Below are 19,050 nucleotides of genomic sequence, written 5' to 3'. Positions count from 1 at the left end.
GTAGTAGAGGAGTTTGCAGGGGAGTCTTACTCTCATCGATGTCCTTTGGTACCTTGAACTTAGGCTTGTGCAGAGGGACATACTCTGGCAATCGAGTAATAGGGTTTGTGCCCTCAGCTTCAACCTCCTCTACTTCGACTCCCATGTCCTTGTCATCCATCAGGATGTATTCAATGTCTTCCTCCTCTAGTTCTAAGTTTATGGCCTTGCCTTTCTCCTGTGCATTGGGATTCTCCTTGGCGATGCGTGCACCGATATGGCAGGCTACTTGCCCTTCTTGTCCTTCACAGTTTCCTTGGTTGGGGTCAGAGTTGGTCTTGTCGTCCTCGGCGATTTAGGGACCTTTGCCAATACTTCGACTACTTCTGGAGCTGCTACTTCTTCCTCTCTTTCCATTTCCTGTACCAGCTCCTCTATTACTTGTTCGGTATTTATAATTTCTGTGGATGCTGACATAACGCTTTTCAATAGTGCTCGCAACGTCTCTAGCAAGTTTGAAAATGCGGGAGTCTCTATGAAAGCTTTGAGGAATTCTCAGTCCATGGGTGTTTGAGAGCTCAACAACTTAATTCTCAAAATGCCAAGTGTTTTTCACTGGATAGCCACTTGTAATTTATAGGGCATTTTGAATTCAAATCTGACCATTGCCCCCAAATTTGGTTCATTAATGCCCGATTGGCAACATATTTTCAAGGATTTGAGCCATAAATTTCGTCTTAAATTCCAACCCCCCACTCCATTTGGCCGCATTTCAACTGTCAAGTCATGAACAGTGACTTTAACAGTCACTTTTCGGCTGACTTGCGTGATTTCTCCTTGGGTAGCACAACTTCCTTCGCGCTGTCGCGCTACCTGTGACACTTCCTTGCTTTGCACAAACCTCCAATGGCACAGCTCCCCAACCCGAGCAGTGTAGTTTATAGTCCCGTGCCTCCTTTTAGCTGCCTGGGGCGCTAAGACTGTGCTACCTTCATCTAGTCACATGGCCGAACCGTTGGTGTATGGCTTCAAGTGACTGCCATTCACCTTTTCTCAGAAGGATTCTCCATTCAATTTGACCAGCTATACAGCTCCTCCATCGGTAATTTCCTTAATGGCATAGGGCCCTAACCAGTGCATCTTGAACTTCCCTGGAAATTTATCAAACTTACTATCATATAACAAAGCCAGGTCATTTACCTTAAAGGTGCACAACTTAATATGTCAATCATGCCATGCCTTTTCGTGCTGCTTCTGGACCTGTTGGTGAAATCCAGCTAGAAATATCTCTTCCTAAAGTTCATCTAGTTGTGCGAGCCTTTCCTCCAAGGCTCTACGATCCATCATACCTGTGATCGCTACTATGCACAGACTAGGCACAATATAATCCATAGGCATTACCTCTTCAACACCATAGACAAGCCTAAAGTGGGTTTGTCTAGTCAACTTCTTGCATATCGTTCGATAAGACCATAGCACTGCAGGTATGCATAGGTCCCAATCACTTTGCTAAGCATTTCAAACCTTGGTCAGTGCATTCTCTAGCACTTTATTGAATGCTTCCATTGTCCCGTTAGCCTGTGGGTGATAAGGCATGCTCTTCTGGTGATATACCTGAAATTCCTCCGTTAGCACGCTAATCGTCTCATTCAAAAAGTGCGTACTGCGATCACTCATCAAGATTTTTGGACAGCCAAATCACGTCAATACATGCTCAAAGAGGAAGTTTGTAGCAGTCGCACCTGTGAAATCCTTCAGAGGCCATGCCTCCGCTCAACAAGTAAAATACTTTGTCGCAGTGATAATGTACCTTTCTCCCATCTTTCCTTAGGGCTGAATGGGTCCCACAAAATCTATCGCCCATTTCTCAAAGGGTTGCAATGTCATTTGAGGATTCAAAGGAATATCATCCCTTCACGATGGCCTGCCAGTCCTTTGACATACATCACATGCCTTGTAGTACACTTTGGAGTCCTGATGGAGGGTTGGCCACAAAACCCTATGCGTAGAATCTTCTGCACAGTTTCTCTTCCTACATAATTCCCTCCGGCGGCACCCCCATGAGAATTCACGAGGATGCTACTTCTTTCAAACTCTAGTACATATCGTCACAATATCTCATTAGACCCCATTTTATAAAGATGCCTAGCAATGACCAAAAAATATGCCACGTGCACTACTAATTCCTTCTTCTACTGGATAGTGTATCCTTTCGAGGCAGTTCCTTTCATTAGGAAGTGTATTATATCCTCAAAATGACCACCCACGATGTGCACTGCAAATAGTTGTGCGTCAGGCAATCCTTCCTCCAAATTAGTGGGCTCTTCCCCTTTTTTGATGCGTGATAGATGGTTTGGTCTCGTGTTCAGTCGTCTAGGCTTCAAAATAACTTCAAAATCATACTCCTGGAACAATAACAACTATCTGCAGATTCTCCTCCCCAACACAGGCTTATTGACTAGGTACTTCAATGCGGAATGATCTGTGTACATCTTAAAATGGCCTCCCAACAAGTAATCTCCAAACTTCTGGAGTGCATACACCATGGTTAACCCTTCGCTCTCGGTGATGGAGTAGTTATTCTCTGCCTTGGAATAGTTCTTCTCCTACCTTCCATATTTTCTGTTATTCGTACCTTCAGCTTCCCGAAGCAAGTTCTCATCATTTTCCTACATTCTCGCCAATCATCAAAGCTTCCCTTGTGCCTACCCCACCACCTTGCAGGCGTAGCGCGCAGTGCCCAGTCCAACACCTGGAAGCACTGCTTTTCTAGTACCTCCCCCTCAAATGCATCCAGAAAAATATCTACATCATTTAGGCCATCATAAGTGGGTAGGTTCCTTACCTTTAATGACACACAGTGCAGCGACCGGGTCATCATGTTACAACTCAGTGTAGTTACTTCATGTAACCAATTCTTCCAGCACTCTAGTTCTTCATCAGAGTCTGAGGTGCATGAACTCTCCTGATCCCGGGTAATTCATCCATCCGCTGTTGGATTCACCCAATCTTGGTCTCGCGCTGTTATCTTATAGATACAGTCCAGATCGTCATTGCTCTCATAATTACAGACTGCTTCAGTATAGCATGATCCTTCAACAGGATCTAGGGGCACTATTACGTGTAGCGATTTCTTCTCAAGTATCATATGTCGCTTCTTTAGGTTGATTACCCCATTCATATCAGTAGCCTAATCAATTCCCAAGATCATATGATAGGGGTTGCTATCATCCACAATTTCTATTACTTCAAATTCAGCCAGCGTGCTTGCACCTTCAATATCCATAGTCACCCACTGCAACTGCCCCATGGGGATGATATTCTGCTGATTCGCCATCCTTAGATGAATCAGAGACCATTGTAGTACATGTCTTCCCATCCATTCCCAAGTCTGTTTAGGTAGGATGTTCGCGTCTGACCCCAGGTCCAAGATAACCTAATCCATCTCATACTCTCCTATCTGCGTGGTCAGTCTCATCTCCCATCCCGTCCTTGTTTTATGCTTACCAAGCTTTCGTACCACACGCAGCTCAGTTGGAGTCTTTACTGCACGTCTATTTATGAGCTCCTGCAGCCCCTTCACAGCCTTGTTATTGCGCAGTAACTTCATGTAGGTTTCCAGGAAAGTTGTAAGAATAGAAGGGTCCATCTCCTGATCAGATTTATCCTTGCTTCCTAAGTTGGAGGCCTCAGTGAAGCTCTTCTTCACTTCCATGAAGGTTTCTCGTGCGTGCTGCAAATCGAACTCACCCTCCTTTGCTAGAGCTTTGCACACCCATGTACTATCTTCTGGCTGTTTCCCCTTGTCATCTCCTGTTGTGACTCCACTTCGAAGCACTATATTAACATTTGGGTCCTCTTCGCGCAGTTCAGACCTCATCATCTGCAGGTTCTGATTCGGTTGCAGTGGTAGCATTCCTTTGTCACGTATCCTTGCTATCAGCATAGGGCAGTCTTCCGTTTCATGATCAAACGAAGTGCAATACTTGCACGACGGATGTGTTGGGTTAGTACAATTGTGGGCATAGTGTCCTAGTCCTCCACAATTGTAGAAAATCAACTGGCCCTGACCTCCGCCAGGTCCTCCTCTGCCTCGGCCTCGTCCGCACCCCTGGAATCTTGTCTGTGCCATCCTTGTGCTCTAGCCAAGGGGCTGCATTTCAACCTGAACACTATAGCCAATTGTTCTATCCATCATCAACTAATAGCTTCTACAGTTGTGCTCATATTGCGCTACTGACCTACAAAAGTTACAAAACAGTTGTTGCGGTCTCTGTACAAACTTTTGCAACAAATGACAGTCATCCATGGCATGTTTTCTTGCTACCTGACAGATAGTGCACCATAGTGCAGGCCCTGCGCTCGGTCCTACTTGAGCTTTCGGCCTCAAAGGCATTGGTCCTCCTCCTGCAATATAGTTCACAGAGACTAGACAATGGTCTTTGTCATGCCCTTGACTCTTGCATTTCAGGCACCATACCTCTTTGCGCACCTCTAGTCGGACTGTTCTGTCCTGCTTCAAACTTTGCATCTGAAGGAAAATATTTTTCAACTGCGCATGGATCTATTGAAACCCCATATTTGGATCTTGCATAGGGGTTTCATGCAGTCTCATTGCAATCTCCAAGGCCTCTGCCTGAGTCGTTACCTTCTGTTGTGACAGTGCAACCCTTAAGTGTGGTAGGAGCAAAGCCACAAACCATTTGCGATGTTTTCTATCTGTTAGGTTCATGTTAGCTTCGCGGATTATACACTTCAACCTCTAATTGATTTCCCAACGTGTCTCACCTAGTTGCATCACGATTTCTTTGAACCCGACAATCTACTGTGCTTTAGATTTAGGTCTACTGAATTCTCAATTTAGTTTTGTCTAGATGTCCATTACTCCAGCATTCGAGTTATCATTAGTGTACTTGATATACCAGGTTAGCGTATGATCCTGTAGAGCACTAACCAATCTCACCTTCTTCATGTTTTCATTATAATGCCCTGAGCTTCCATACAGCTTTTACAACGAACCAAAATTGGTCCAGGTCCTCATTCCCCAAGCCTTTGAACAAAGGTATCTTCACTGAATTCTCCATATTGAACTGCGGTGGAGGTGAAGGTGGTACGTGTGAAGTCACAAGTGATTTTGGTGAAGTTGGAGGTGGTGTGGGTGGAGGTGGTATTCGCGGGAATCCTTGCAGTATTAACTGAATAGAACTTCATGGAGAAGCCTGTGCTATCCCTTCTTTGTCACCTCGTGGAGATGAAATCAACGGACTTTATTTAGGATACTTTTTTCCTTCGTTTCTATAATTTTTCTACTTCGTGTAGCTCTGAACATCAAGGTAGCTGCATAACTCGTTTCTTGTACAATAGCATTTTAATTTAGGTACTCAAAGATTTCACGTACTTACCTCGTTTTCCTTTGAAAAAGCGTCGCTTTGCCTCATTGCAGCTGACTGAGGTGTCGAATGAAATTTCAGTTACAAACCATCCTATGACATGATTGAGCCAATGATCGTTAATGCGAGCGATCTTATCCTCCTGTTAGTTCCATTCTTCGCAGCCTGTCACCAGGGATCAAAATGGGCTCTTACTATGTCTGGTTTTCAGAGATGTTTTGCACATGAGTTTCAGTGAAAATCATATCCTAAGCATGTTCATTAGAAGCATCTCAGAACAATATTTCCAATGGTATATCACACTCCCAAAACCGGCTCCCAGATCAGAAGATATGATCGAAATGAATGATTGATTCTTGGTTATGCATGTTTTGAGGTCATTTGCTGCACATAGGGACAAGTTTACTACTAAATCAGTTTTTGAAGTAATGGACATGAATTTTATAAAAGTGGAAGAGGTTTTTGTCAATCACATACCACATAAGAAAAACCTCCTTCATTTTATGCACAATTGTTACTATGTGGGAGATATACGGTAATATTTGAAGCCTACATTAAAACAAAACAAATTTTGCATTTCTTTTACTGTTTTAGCCACTGTAGTGTGGCGCCATTTTAAAATAGATGGAAAGTAATTTTGAGAAACCCAAGGAGTTTTTTGTCAACCACGAGCCATATAACAAAAAACTCTTTCATTTTATTTACAGGTGTCGTGAATTGGAATATTTGACTAGATCTTTACAGCCTATTTTTACAGATTTAAATATTTAGTGATTTCTTGTTTAGAGATTATTTTGTGGCACGGATTCCGAGCAACTAGAAATGAATTTCCAAAATTTGAGAGATGTTTTTCTCAAACATGAACTTATCTACAAAAACCTCTTTTTGTTTTGTAAGAGGTGTGATGGTTCAAGAGATACGGGTTCATCGTTGAGCCCTATTTTTAGAAATTCGGTCCAAATTTAATGTAACAAATTCTATCTTGAGAGAAATGGTTGAGCTCAACTCCCTTAGTACAGGGATGAGCTAATTGTATATATTTGATGAATTTCAGAGTGTAATGGTTGGATTTTTGCAGTAGAGTGAGGCTACCATTGGACTGTGTAAAGTTTTCCTTGAATATTATTTTAATGAAGCTTTTTCTGCTCTTTAAATTTGGGATTCATCACGGTGTTTAATGTGCAACATGTTTTTCTTGTAAATTCATTTCCATGCTTTGTTTTTTCTGCTAATTTGGTTACAACATTCTCTAAGGGAAGTGTTAGGAATCCATCCATGCACGGTTCTCCTTTCACAATGATTATGTTGTTTGATGTAGTGGTTATCTCTTCAGAATCCATCCTCTGTTAGATGATCTGTTGAGTAACCCTATGCTTCTCTTTCTTCTAAAGTTGCCACTATAGATCCATCCCCTGATTGATGCCTGCAGGGCAGCGACATTTGCCCTCTTTTCTTCTCTCATTATATCTTTAATCTCACTATACATTGCACTTACTTTGCCCCAAGTTTTCTGGCAGAAACTAGCCCCAAATCCATAGCCCAATAATCCCTTCTCTTGTTGTTTTCAACCCACAATTTTCAACCAAATCCTTATTCTTCATAGCTAGCCTAAGATTTAGTTATCGTAGCCACGTTTTGTTGGGAAAGAGAGAGCCCTCTCTGGTCTGGCAGTGCTAGATTCCAAACCAAAAGCTTGGTCTGTGGTTACCTCGGAATTGCCTCTTCTCAGCCTTGAGGTTCATTATGAGTGCTAACATATTGGCGCCGCTACTGGGGACGAGGTGACAAATCTTCTCCGGGAAAGATTGTTCAAGTTGCAGATCTGATTGCTAATGGTGGACAACAGTTAAACACATCTGAAGGCTAAAATCATCTACCTGACGACTCCATTGTTCAAAATCCCAAGTTTCAAAGTATTGATGGTGGCTCCACTGGCTAAATGAAGGACTCAGATGTTGTTTCTATTTGTTCAAGGTATTCATGTATCGATTTTTCTAATCTTCCTAGTTTTCCTAATCAATTACCGAAGGATGCATATATTTTGAGTAATGGCCCTAAATTCAATGGGGAAGATCTGACTTTGACTCTTGAACATATAGAAAATTTTAAAACATTTGTGAAAATTCTTAGAGTAAAAAAGGAAGATGTCTTCATCAGATTGTTCTTTGATTTGTTTCAAGGAAAATGTAGAAGATGGATTAAAGGTTTTCCTATCAGATCTATTAAGTCATTTGCAGATTTTTGGCATATCTTTCTTGAAACATGGATGGAGAAAGAGGAAGAATTCAAAATAGAGGTGCCCTCTATCCAAGGCTTTAGAGAGTGGGAAGATATGTGCACAGATGATGAGGTAGATGAGAACTTTGCTTCATATCTTTCTTCTTATTTGAAGTCTTATCGATGTAGCCATGAAGTTAAGCTCAATTTTTTGCAAGAGTTTGCCATCAAAATTGAAGAAGATCTAACTGAATTGGAGACCCAAAATACAGTCCCATGATGTGGACTTTTAAGTCCCATTCTTTGGGGACCTTTACCAGTAGAAAGAAGGAAAGGTAAGGTTGCCCTTGGATGTTTGCATTAGTAATTTACAGCTGGAAGCATGTATTGAGGAGTTGGTGCAACAAACAGAGTCTGGCTTCTTTTATCATGTTGCGGCATATATGGAAAAAAAATTCAGTTTGAATAACAAGCCAAATTTCCTTTTACACAGCCACACTCATTTTGTGCATGTATGGTTGTCAGCATTTCCAATTGTGTCCTGGTTCAAGCACTCCCTAGCATCATCATCGCCACAATTACTTGATTGGTTAATTTGGCATTACAACATCACTTGATCTAGTAATTTGCGGCAAAGTATGGTATGCTTGTACATAAATAAGTTTCCCAAAGGAACATTTCAGTTTTCGGCATTTGTTTTAATTTCCTAATGTACAGGTTGCAGTATGCGTGTTTTTTTTTGCTGGAATAAGTTGTTTAGGTTTATAGTTATTTGTGACCGTATTTCCAAGTGGATGAGGCACTTGGTCTACGGTGTTCTTGACACCTCCAAGGTGCTGCCATCCCCAATAAAGCCAATGTTAGTTCCAGTCTTCACAGCCTGTCAGCAGGGATCAAAAGGGGCTCTTGCTATGTCTAGTTTTTAGAGATGTTTTGCACATGAGTTTCAATGAAAATCATATCCTAAGCATGTCCATCAAAAAAATCTTGGAAAAATATTTCCAATAGTATATCACACTCCCAAAATCGGCTCCCAGATCAGAAGATATGATCGAAATGAATGATTGATTCTTGGTTATGCATGTTTTGAGGTCATTTGCTGCACATAGGGACAAGTTTACTACAAAATCAGTTTCCGAAGTAATGGACATGAATTTTATAAAAGTGAAATAGGTTTTTTTCAATCACATACAAGTGTTACTATGTGGGAGATATGCGGTGATATTTGAAGCTTACATTAAAGCAAAACAAATTTTGCATTTCTTTTACGGTTTTAGTCATTATAGTGTGGCGCCATTTTACAACAGATGGAAAGTAATTTTGCGAAACCCAAGGTGGTGTTTGTAAACCACAAGCCATATAACAAAAAACTCTTTTAGTTTATTCACAGGTATCGCGAATTGGAATATTTGACTAGATCTTTACAGCCTATGTTTATAGATTTAAATATTTAGTGATTTCCTATTTAGAGATTATTTTGTGGCATGGATGCCAAGTAACTGGAAATTAATTTCCAAAATTTGAGATAGGTTTTTCTCAACGATGACCTTTTCTACAAAAACCTCTTTCATTTTTGTAACAAGTGTTACAGTTCAAGAGCTACGGGTTCATCTTTGAGCCATATTTTCAGAAATTTGGTCCAAATTTAATGTAACAAATTCTATCTTGAGAGAGATGCTTGAGCTCAACTCCCTTAGTACAGGGATGAGCTAATTGTATATATTTGATGAATTTCAGAGTGTAATGGTTGGATTTTTGTAGCAGAGTGAGGTTTCCATTGGATTGTGTAAATTTTTCCTTAAATATTAGGTTAATGAAGCTTTTTTTGCTCTTTAAATTTGGGATTCATCATGGTGTTTAATGTGCAGCATGTTTTTCTTGTAAATTCATTTCCATGATTTGTTTTTTCTACTAGTTTGGTTACAAATTCTCTAAGGGAAGTGTTAGGAATACATCCATGCACTATTCTCCTTTCACAATGATTATGTTGTTTGATGTAGTGGTTATGTTTTCAGAATCCATCGTCTGTTAGATGCTCTATTGAGTAACCCTATGCTTCTCTTTCTTCTAAAGTTGCCACTGTAGATCCATCCACTGATTGATTCTTGTAGGGTAGTGGTATTTTCCCTCTTTTCTTCTCTCATTATATCTTTAATTTGGTTGTACATTGTGCTTACTTTTCCCCAAGTTTGTCGGTAGAAACTAGCCCCAAATCCATAGCCCAATAGTCCCTTCTCTTGTTGTTTTCAACCCACAATTTTCAACCAAATCCTTATTCTTCATAGCTAGCCTAAGATTCAGTTATCGCAGCCACGTTTTGTTGGGAAAGAGAGAGCCCTCTCTGGTCTGGCAGGGCTAGATGCCAGATCAAAAGCTTGGTTTGTGGTTACCTCAGAATTGCCTCTTCTCAGCCTTGAGGTTCATTCTAAGTGCTAATGCTTCCAACCTTCACACTAGCTCCAGGGTCCACACAATAGGACCATCAAGTTTCCACCTTCCTTGGCTATTTTCTAGCTTTGCGATCCACTCGTATAGCTCAATCGGAAAGAAGAAGAAAAATACCTCGTGGATCTTTGTATATAGGTACCTATCCAACCACTCTTCCTTTGTCAGTCATAGGATTCTGTTCTCATACGCTGCGAATTCATGGATACTCCTATCCAACCAGTCTCCAATCTCTTTCTTAGTCAGATTCCAATGACATAACATCACACATCTCTTATGAAAATTCCAGTCCTGGCAACATAACCATTTGTTTGCTTGAGGGGGCCTGACCCAGGTTCAACGTTAATTAGAAAAAGAAATCCATACACCATTGGCCCTTTCGGCATCAGCCCATGAAGCGCGGGCCAAAGTCTCACCCGAAGCAATATGGGGGGATGCTGGAACCAAGTTTCTGCACCTTGAGATAATGATGATGTCAATTAATTCCATTTATTCCTGCCTTTGCGCAGGTCACTTCACTCTAGGGATTGCTAGATGAGCCCTCTATTCCATTCTCCAATACCTCCATGAAAGGGTACGACTGACCTTCACGCAACCCTCTTCTTCGATCAGATACTTTCGCATTGCTAAGGTAGCGTATTTCACATATTATCAAGTTATCTTAAGAATCTTACTTGTCTTATTAGATAATCATAGTTAGCACTGCATAAATAGATATTCTTATATGAATTCAATTATACAACATAATTATACACATTCGCGCACCATATAAGCATTATAAAGGAAATTCATAGATAAAATGAAAAGATGCACCAATCGGGACAAAGACAGAGAAATTGTAGAATAATTATCTTTATTGATATCTTCCAAGTGATTACAGACTCTATCCACCCTGCGCACACAGTTGTAGGGGTCCGCTCACTCAGTTGCAGACTTCTACCCTAGGCCTCTACGCACTTAGCTGTAAAACCTCTACCTACGCTACGACCTGAAACTTAGACTTCTTCTTTAGAGCTATGACTCTCTTCCTTTCTTGATGATTCTAACTACTTAGAGCTTAGCTCTTTCTATACAATTCCATGGTCCCCGTACCATGGGTAAATCTCTTACAACCGACTTTACTTTACAAAACTAAGGGCAGACAACCCTTTATGACTTATGACACCTTTGCACTCCGTGACCACAAAATGTGGAGTCTTTACAAGTTTATTAAAAAATTTGACTCAAACATGGGCTTTTAGTGCCAAAACTGTCCTTTGGGGGATCTCGTTCCTAATAGCCCGTTGAAACATCATTGGTCTATCTCTCAGTGACAATAGGAAAAGGTGACATGTTGGGATCACTCCCAAGGAGTTGAGGAGAAGGACCAATAAGACTAAGTGATGGTAAAGGCCAGGACCGCATGCAAAATCCGTTGGATGCATGATCATCTCGAGGGTAAGTATGGTAAGTAAATAACACCTTTTGAAGTACATCTCTTAGTTGAGTTTGTAGGACTGCTTGTCAGTGTCATATCATCATGCCTTCAGTAACATGCATGTGCACAAACAAAAAAGTCATTTCATGTGTTTCCTCTACATTTCTTCCTTCCTTTTCGCTTGTTTGACCAACTTTTGTCTTAAGCATGTTGATTGCTATGTCATGCTTGTGACCTTGTTCTAGTGATGTTCAAGGGTTGTGTATGAGTAGGGTTCACTATGTAAACATCTATCACACTCACATACGATGTTGTAAGCATTGTCACACAAGTGTCATCATGGTTTTCCAGAGGTCTATCTGAAGTGTCGCACTTGTCTCTTTTGCCATTAGACAACCCTATAGTCAGTCACACTGAGCAAATGTTGTCTTGTGGTTTGGGGTGTCTTGTCATCGAGTCATGTTGAGTGTGTGTTTTCAAGGTCATGTATACATGATTTCACTCACTCACACACTTAGCCTTTTTTGTTTACGAAAGTCTGTTGACCAGACCACCCTCCATCAGACGAACCTCCATTGAGCTTCATTGTACAGTCTCAATCCTCAGTGACCAAGGACTGTTTCCCAGAACTACACATAGATTGAGGTGTCCCTCCAAGTTATTTTCACGACACAATTCTAGGATCAACCTAGAGTTTTGTCACCCAGAACAATGCAAAGGTTGCCCAAGAAGCTATCTCAGTCTGTGCTTCCTGCAAGCCTATCTATCAAGTCTCTCGTTGGTCAACCAAAGAATTTGACTTGGGTAGTGACCCAGGGCTACACTCCTCCCAAAATTACAGAGGATCTCCCAGTTTTTGTGCTTTCACTGCCTAAATAAATTTCATAAACAGAAGGGACAAGTGCCCACTGCCTGTCACTGCATTGTGTCTGAAAATTTTGTAGTTTTGTAAGTTAGTCCCCCTGCCGGCCTGCTTGCTACTCCTTCTTAAATTGGCATAGTTTTCATGGAAAATCCACCTATTGCTCGATACCCTACTTAGCCTAGAAAGTACGCACACATGTCCTACATGACTTCCTCCCAGATTTACACAGTTTTGTCCAGCAGGCTCCCGTAGCCCCATCCTGAACTCTTTTGAACATCTATGCATTTTTCACTACTAGCACCTCTTGCTACCCATCCTGCAATAGTGCCTTTGATCTAGAAACTGTGCAGTATTTTGTCCTAGCTGCTTGGGCTGCACTGCACTCCGAAATTGCACAAAGGTCTCCTCCCAGGCCCCCCATCCCGCAGTAGTGTCCTATGCCTCAAAACAACGCAATGTTTTCCAATTTTCCATGTCTTTCTTGCATACAGAAACTGCATAGATGGGCCTCCCAAGGCCTCATTCCGGTAGTAGTCACTACCTGCTAAAACATCACTTATCTATCTCTAAGTGGAAATAGGAAAAGGTGACATGTTGGGATCACTCCCAAGGATTTGAGGAGAAGGACCAAGAAGACTAAGTGATGGTAAAGGCCAGGATCACATGCAAACTCTGTCGGATGCATGATCATCTTGAGGGTAAGTATGGTAAGTAAATAACACCTTTCTAAGTACACCTCTTAGTTGAGTTTGTAGTACTGCTTGTCAGTGTCATATCATAATGCCTTCAGTAACATGCATGTGCGCAAACACAAAAGTCATTTCATGTGTTTCCTCTACATTTCTTGCTTCCTTTTCGCTTGTTTGACCAACTGTCATGTTAAGGCTGTTGATTGCTATGTCATGCTTGTGACCTTGTTTTGGTGATGTTCAAGGGTTGTGTATGAGTTGGGTTCACTACGTAAACATCTACCACACTCACACACGATGTTGTAAGCACTGTTGTGCAAATATCTTCATGGTCATTCGAAGGTCTAGCCAAAGTGTCACACTTGTCGATTTCACCATTAGACAATCATGCAATCAATCACACTGAGCATATGTTGTCTTGTGGTTTGGGGTGTCTTGTCATTGAGTCATGTTGAGTGTGTACTCATAAGGTAATTTATACATAAATCCACTCGCTCACACAATTAGAATTTCTTTTCCAAAATTCTGTTGACCGGACCACCCTCAATCAGTGGGACCTCCACTGAGTTGCACTGCGTAGTCTCAGCCCTCAGTAACCAAGCACTGTTGCCCAGAAATGTGTAGATATTTAGGCTTCCCTCCAAGAAATATACAATCCACAATTATGGAATCAACTTAGTTGACTATCACCCAGAACAACGCAAAATTTTCCCAAGAAGCTATCTCAGTTTGCACTTCCCTCAAGCTTATCTATCAAGCCTCCCACTAGTCATAGTGACCCAGGGTTGCAATCCTCCCAAAAAATGCATAGAAATAGCAAGTCTGCCTACTTTCACTGCATGAAGAAATTGCGTAGACAAGAGCGACAAGAACTCGCTACCTATCACTACACTATCTTTGGAAATTGCGTAGTTTTATCAGTCATTTCCCCTGCCAACCTGCTTGCTACTCCTCAAAATGGCACAGTTTTCATGGATAGTCCACCTATGGCCCAGCACCCCACTCAGGCTAGAAACTATGACCACATGTCCTGTATGACTTCCTCCCAGATCTCCGTAGTTCTGGCTAGCAAGCTCCCACAACCCGAACCCATCCTCCTCTGAAAATCTAGGCAGTTTTCACTGCCAATGCCTCCTACTACACACACCACCTTCCCCAAAAAAATTGCGTAGTTTTTCCTCCTAGCTGAGCCAGATCCCACAGATGTCAATATTGTCCCAGATTTCTCAACCCAGCCTCTCAGTGAACTTTGCATAGTTTTTCCTGATAGTGTCCTGAAGCCTCGCATCCCAGCCTGACATGTGCTCTGCATTGTTTCAAAGCCTTGTCCTCTCTTTTGATCACCTACACCGGGAAACGAAAGGCAATGCATCATGGTAGACTAGGGGATTTCTGGATTTGATGTATGGATAGGTACATGAATAATACATGGCATGACGATGAATGGGATGAATAAGGAGCACATGCTAGAAGACTTTCTCACAGTTGGACGAACACACGAAGCATACCAGGTATTAAGCGAAGGAGACACATACACATGCATGAACAATAAAGCGAACACCAAGACCATTGAAGACTCCGTGCACCCTGCCATGCGGTGGTGAAGCTATGGCACACCATGAACACACTCATCACTGATCAGCATAACAACTCAACATGAACAACATAGCTAGCGTGTGCATACCAACATTGTCATGTCGAGTAATGTCATGAGTTGCCTATGCCACATCACTACTTTGGGTCATAATTCTGTCATAAATGTAATGTAAAATGGAATTCCAAGATACCCATGGATAAAGTCAAAGAGTCATGTAAGTTGAAAAGTCATGAGGGAAGTCGAACAATCACAAGGGTCAATTTCAGCCTTGTCTATATATACCCCTCATTTGTACATGCAAATGACATTTTATCTTGGCTCCTCCCATATATCCTTGAGAGTCTGTTGTCTTTTCTTTGAGGAGCGAGAAGTGGATCCAATGCCCCACTATCTAGGTTAGTAATGTATGGTGTATAGATTTGTCTTGGGATTTTCACTTAATTCAGAAGCCTGTTAATAGGCCAACACATTTTCACACATGTATTGTATTCGTTTGTAAGACTATTCTTTCGATGCTTGTAATGCATGTTTCTTTAACTTGTACTAAGATAGTTGAACTATTTCGGTTGTTTATTGCATATGCTATTGGAAATGTGCTGTATGAGTTGTTATTGTTGTCTCGCCTGTGTGGAATACTTCATCAAACACTCGACAAACTCATTCTTTTAAACTTGTTATAGCGACCGTTGCACTTGTGTGGACTATTCCGTTGGGCATTGTACATGTTATCTGTCCACCTTGTGTTTGTGACTTTCACATCCATGTGGACTACTTTGCTGGAAGCTGCGCATGTCCTACTATATTGTGTGTCTTTAACATATTTGGGACTATTTCCTTTTGACTTGAGACTCATTCTCACCCTCTCCCTCTGTAGTGAAGGAACTTAGACACAAGTTACACTAAGAACTAACTAGGTGCATGAATCTCGTCGTTTGAAGACTAAGTATACCACTCTCATGTGCTGACAAAGAAGAGCTATGGCATATATTTAAGATAATGACAATAGGTCCATCATACCATATGGGACTCCTACACCGAGAAGTGTGAATTCTAGTTGGGACTTCATATAGGGGAAATCCCATGAATGTTGGCGGGTATAGCACTGTCAACACAAGCGCAGTAAAAATTGTATTCCTGATTTTCTCACCAGAGAAAATCTCCTAGAACAGATCCATATAATGGTTATAGTAACTGAATAGGATCTTATTCTTAGTCATGAAACTCTCAGATAAATTCCAGACTCCATGAAGTGGGAAGATCATATAAATTCTTGGAAACCAACTTGCCAGCTTAGAAACAGTCAGGGCTTAGATGCAAATCTCCAATCTCATGGATATTTGTTATCACCAAAAAATTGATCATCTAGCCTATTTACTAGATGGATTGAAGTACACCATGTAAATCCAATTTTACCATAGTAAAATTGTTTTCACTCTGAGAAATTACTTAATAAACCACCTTTGTTAAGTAATTTATAGTTAAACCCATGAAGAATAATTAAATAAATCATTCTTTATTTGGTTTTCTTCTAGGAATAATTAATTAAACCATTGTTAAATTATTATTCCTTGTCATCTTTGATCCAATCATGGAAAATAAACAGATAAATCAGTAATTATCTTATTTTTCTCTAAGAATAATTAATTAATCACTAATTAATTATTATTCTTTGTCAAATTTGACTAAATCCCTTAGGAATAATTAAATAAATCCTTACTTGTTTATTATTCCTTAACTAATTCCTTGAGATAATAAATAAATCATTTATTTATTTATTATTTCTAAATAAAAGTTTAAGTACTTTTTCCATCCTAAACAAATATAATAAAATATTCCAAGTGGTTATTCCAAGAATGGGATCAATAATATTTTATTATTGCTCATTATTCCAGGATAACTCAATATTTTGTTATAAATAGAAGAGTTTTACATTCATTATTCACTTTTAATTATTTTCATTGTTTCACTCACTATTGTAACTATGATTATTTTCATTGTTTCCAAGGTCCCACCTTACCAACCATCAATAGTATAGAGAAGTAAAGGTTGCATTGAATACTATTACTCAATTTTTATTTTTATTTTATTTTTGTTTTACTCATAATATGACTAACTTAGCTATCATGTAATCATGTTCCTTCAACTATTTCAATGTAAGAATATAACATAAGAAGTCAGGGATAACTTTCCCTTAATACCAATTCCAAAAAACATTTCCTCTCAATTTTAAAAGATCATAACATGTGTTTTTTTCATATTTATACCTGAGTTCTAAGTAAGAGTGGAAATAAATTCTACCGTAATTCCATGTGGGAACATTAAGCTAAATCAACCTATTTGATTTCCTAGATTATGCTAAATAAGCTTCATTTATTGACTCTTGATATCACTACCACATACGTATTATACTTCTTTTACAAAAATCACATATAAGTGTATGAGTATTAACCTACCTATAACAAGGTAACTGAGGGAAGAATATGTCTCTCTTCTTCAATAAATCTAATAAATATTATATGTTTATGAAATAGAATCACAAAATATATTGACCCAACAACATTTCCAAATTCATCAATTAAAATCCCTATTCTCAATTATTAAGGCAATGCTACAATCATGAGAATTATATAATGCATGTTGAAACAAAAGCAACTAGTGTTACTAATTTAGAAGCATGTTATTCTTCAAAAAGTGTCATGTAAAACAATGAAACTACATAAATTGGGTGCAAGTAGTTGTTTTCTACAGTCATTGAAGCATAAGAATTCACCCATGAACACATGCAGCTCAAATAAAACTTATTATGCTCACTTGCACAAAATCCTACAGAAAGTCACTATAAAATTGTTTCCAACAACCCCCTTTTTTTTATGAAAGATTTAGACAATAAAAGTAACAACAATCATATTCTCTATTCAGAGTTCAACATTTTATTAGATTAATTTTCACGTTCATACCAAAAACTTGCAGACATAAGAAGCTACATCCAATAAATAGTATATTCATAAATTTCTAGTACATAAAAACTACGGTAAGTATGACTTTTACTCTAACAATTTATATGCACAAAAACTACAACCATTCATGTCTTTTGACAAAAACTTTGCATGACGGTAAGTAGGACTTTTACTCTAACGATTTATATGCATAAAGACTACAACCATTCATGTCTTTTGACAAACACATTGCAAACATGCAATCTACAACCATTGAGGCATTTTGACAAACACTTTGCAAGCATGAAATCTACAACCATTGAGGCATTTTGCCAAACACTTGCCAACAAATGAATTTGAGATTATTATTCAACCTATTCAACTCAAAAAATTCACAAATTAAAACTTCAAATGTTGGCATCTTAAAACAAGGACTAAACCACCTTAGTTTTTCATCAAAAACTTGAAAACATACGCATATAATTGACATCAACAATCTATAAAATCGCCTAGATTTTCGATCTGGGTTTTGAAAAGTACTTTTTGGGACTTAAATGGGGGGTTAAATGGCTGAAAGGCACAGATACCCCCTGAAGTTGAGTGGCAAAACAATAGAACATTCCAGAGATGCGATTTATTAAAACAATAAAAAAAACCCATTCCTACTATCACATTTATCACTTTGTCAAACACTTAGTGTGAAAAATTTATCTACATTTGTACATGGAGAAAAAGAACTCAAATTTATGATAGTATGGTATTGAAGTCAATTCATGGCAACCTGGAAGTGTATTTATACAATTCCAAAAATATGGGAATATGCTCCAGCTCCAATGATATTGTGCTTCTGCTCCAATATCCTTACCAACTCATTGTGAACCATCTGATTTTCCTCCCAACCATATCCAGGGAGAACGTCTCCCCCTAGAACCCCCGAGCTATAAGAGCTCACAAATAGTACCAAAATATTGCAATAGAGAGATATCCAAGGCAAGCTGAGGAAGATAAGTTTCACTTCCTCCCAACACCACTCATGGTCAGCTCCACCAGGTAGAGCTACATAGTAATTTAGATTAGGAATTTCAAAATCATTTCATAATCAATTGGCTACTCTCCAAGTCTCTCACTCTCATAATATTTTTCAAATCTCTCCAACTCTTGGTATTACAATGCACCTCCCTCCCCCTAAGTGAGAATACATGAGACACATATATAGGAGGAGCAACAAATTCTTGTCATAAAGGAGGAGTAATATGCATGCATTGTATTCCATTTAGAGGAGTGTAACTCATGCCATTAAGGAGAGGTATGCATGCCTTAGTTAAGGATAGTGTAACTTATGCATTAAAGAGAGCATAAGAGGAATCTTTTATGACATGTCTTTAATGAGTTGAAGAGGAATATGCCATTCTTTGATGAGTGCATAAAATAGAGTGTAATGTATTATTAAAAGAGAGAGATTTACATAGATCCATGAGAGTCATCAAGGAGAGAGGTGTGAAGTGATTGAGGAGA

The sequence above is a fragment of the Pinus tabuliformis genome, chromosome 9, assembly GCF_031772625.1.
Source record: "Pinus tabuliformis cultivar Carrire ecotype Pingquan chromosome 9, CPIR1, whole genome shotgun sequence".
Lineage (NCBI taxonomy): Eukaryota > Viridiplantae > Streptophyta > Pinopsida > Pinales > Pinaceae > Pinus > Pinus tabuliformis.
This window is presented reverse-complemented; position numbering follows the sequence as displayed.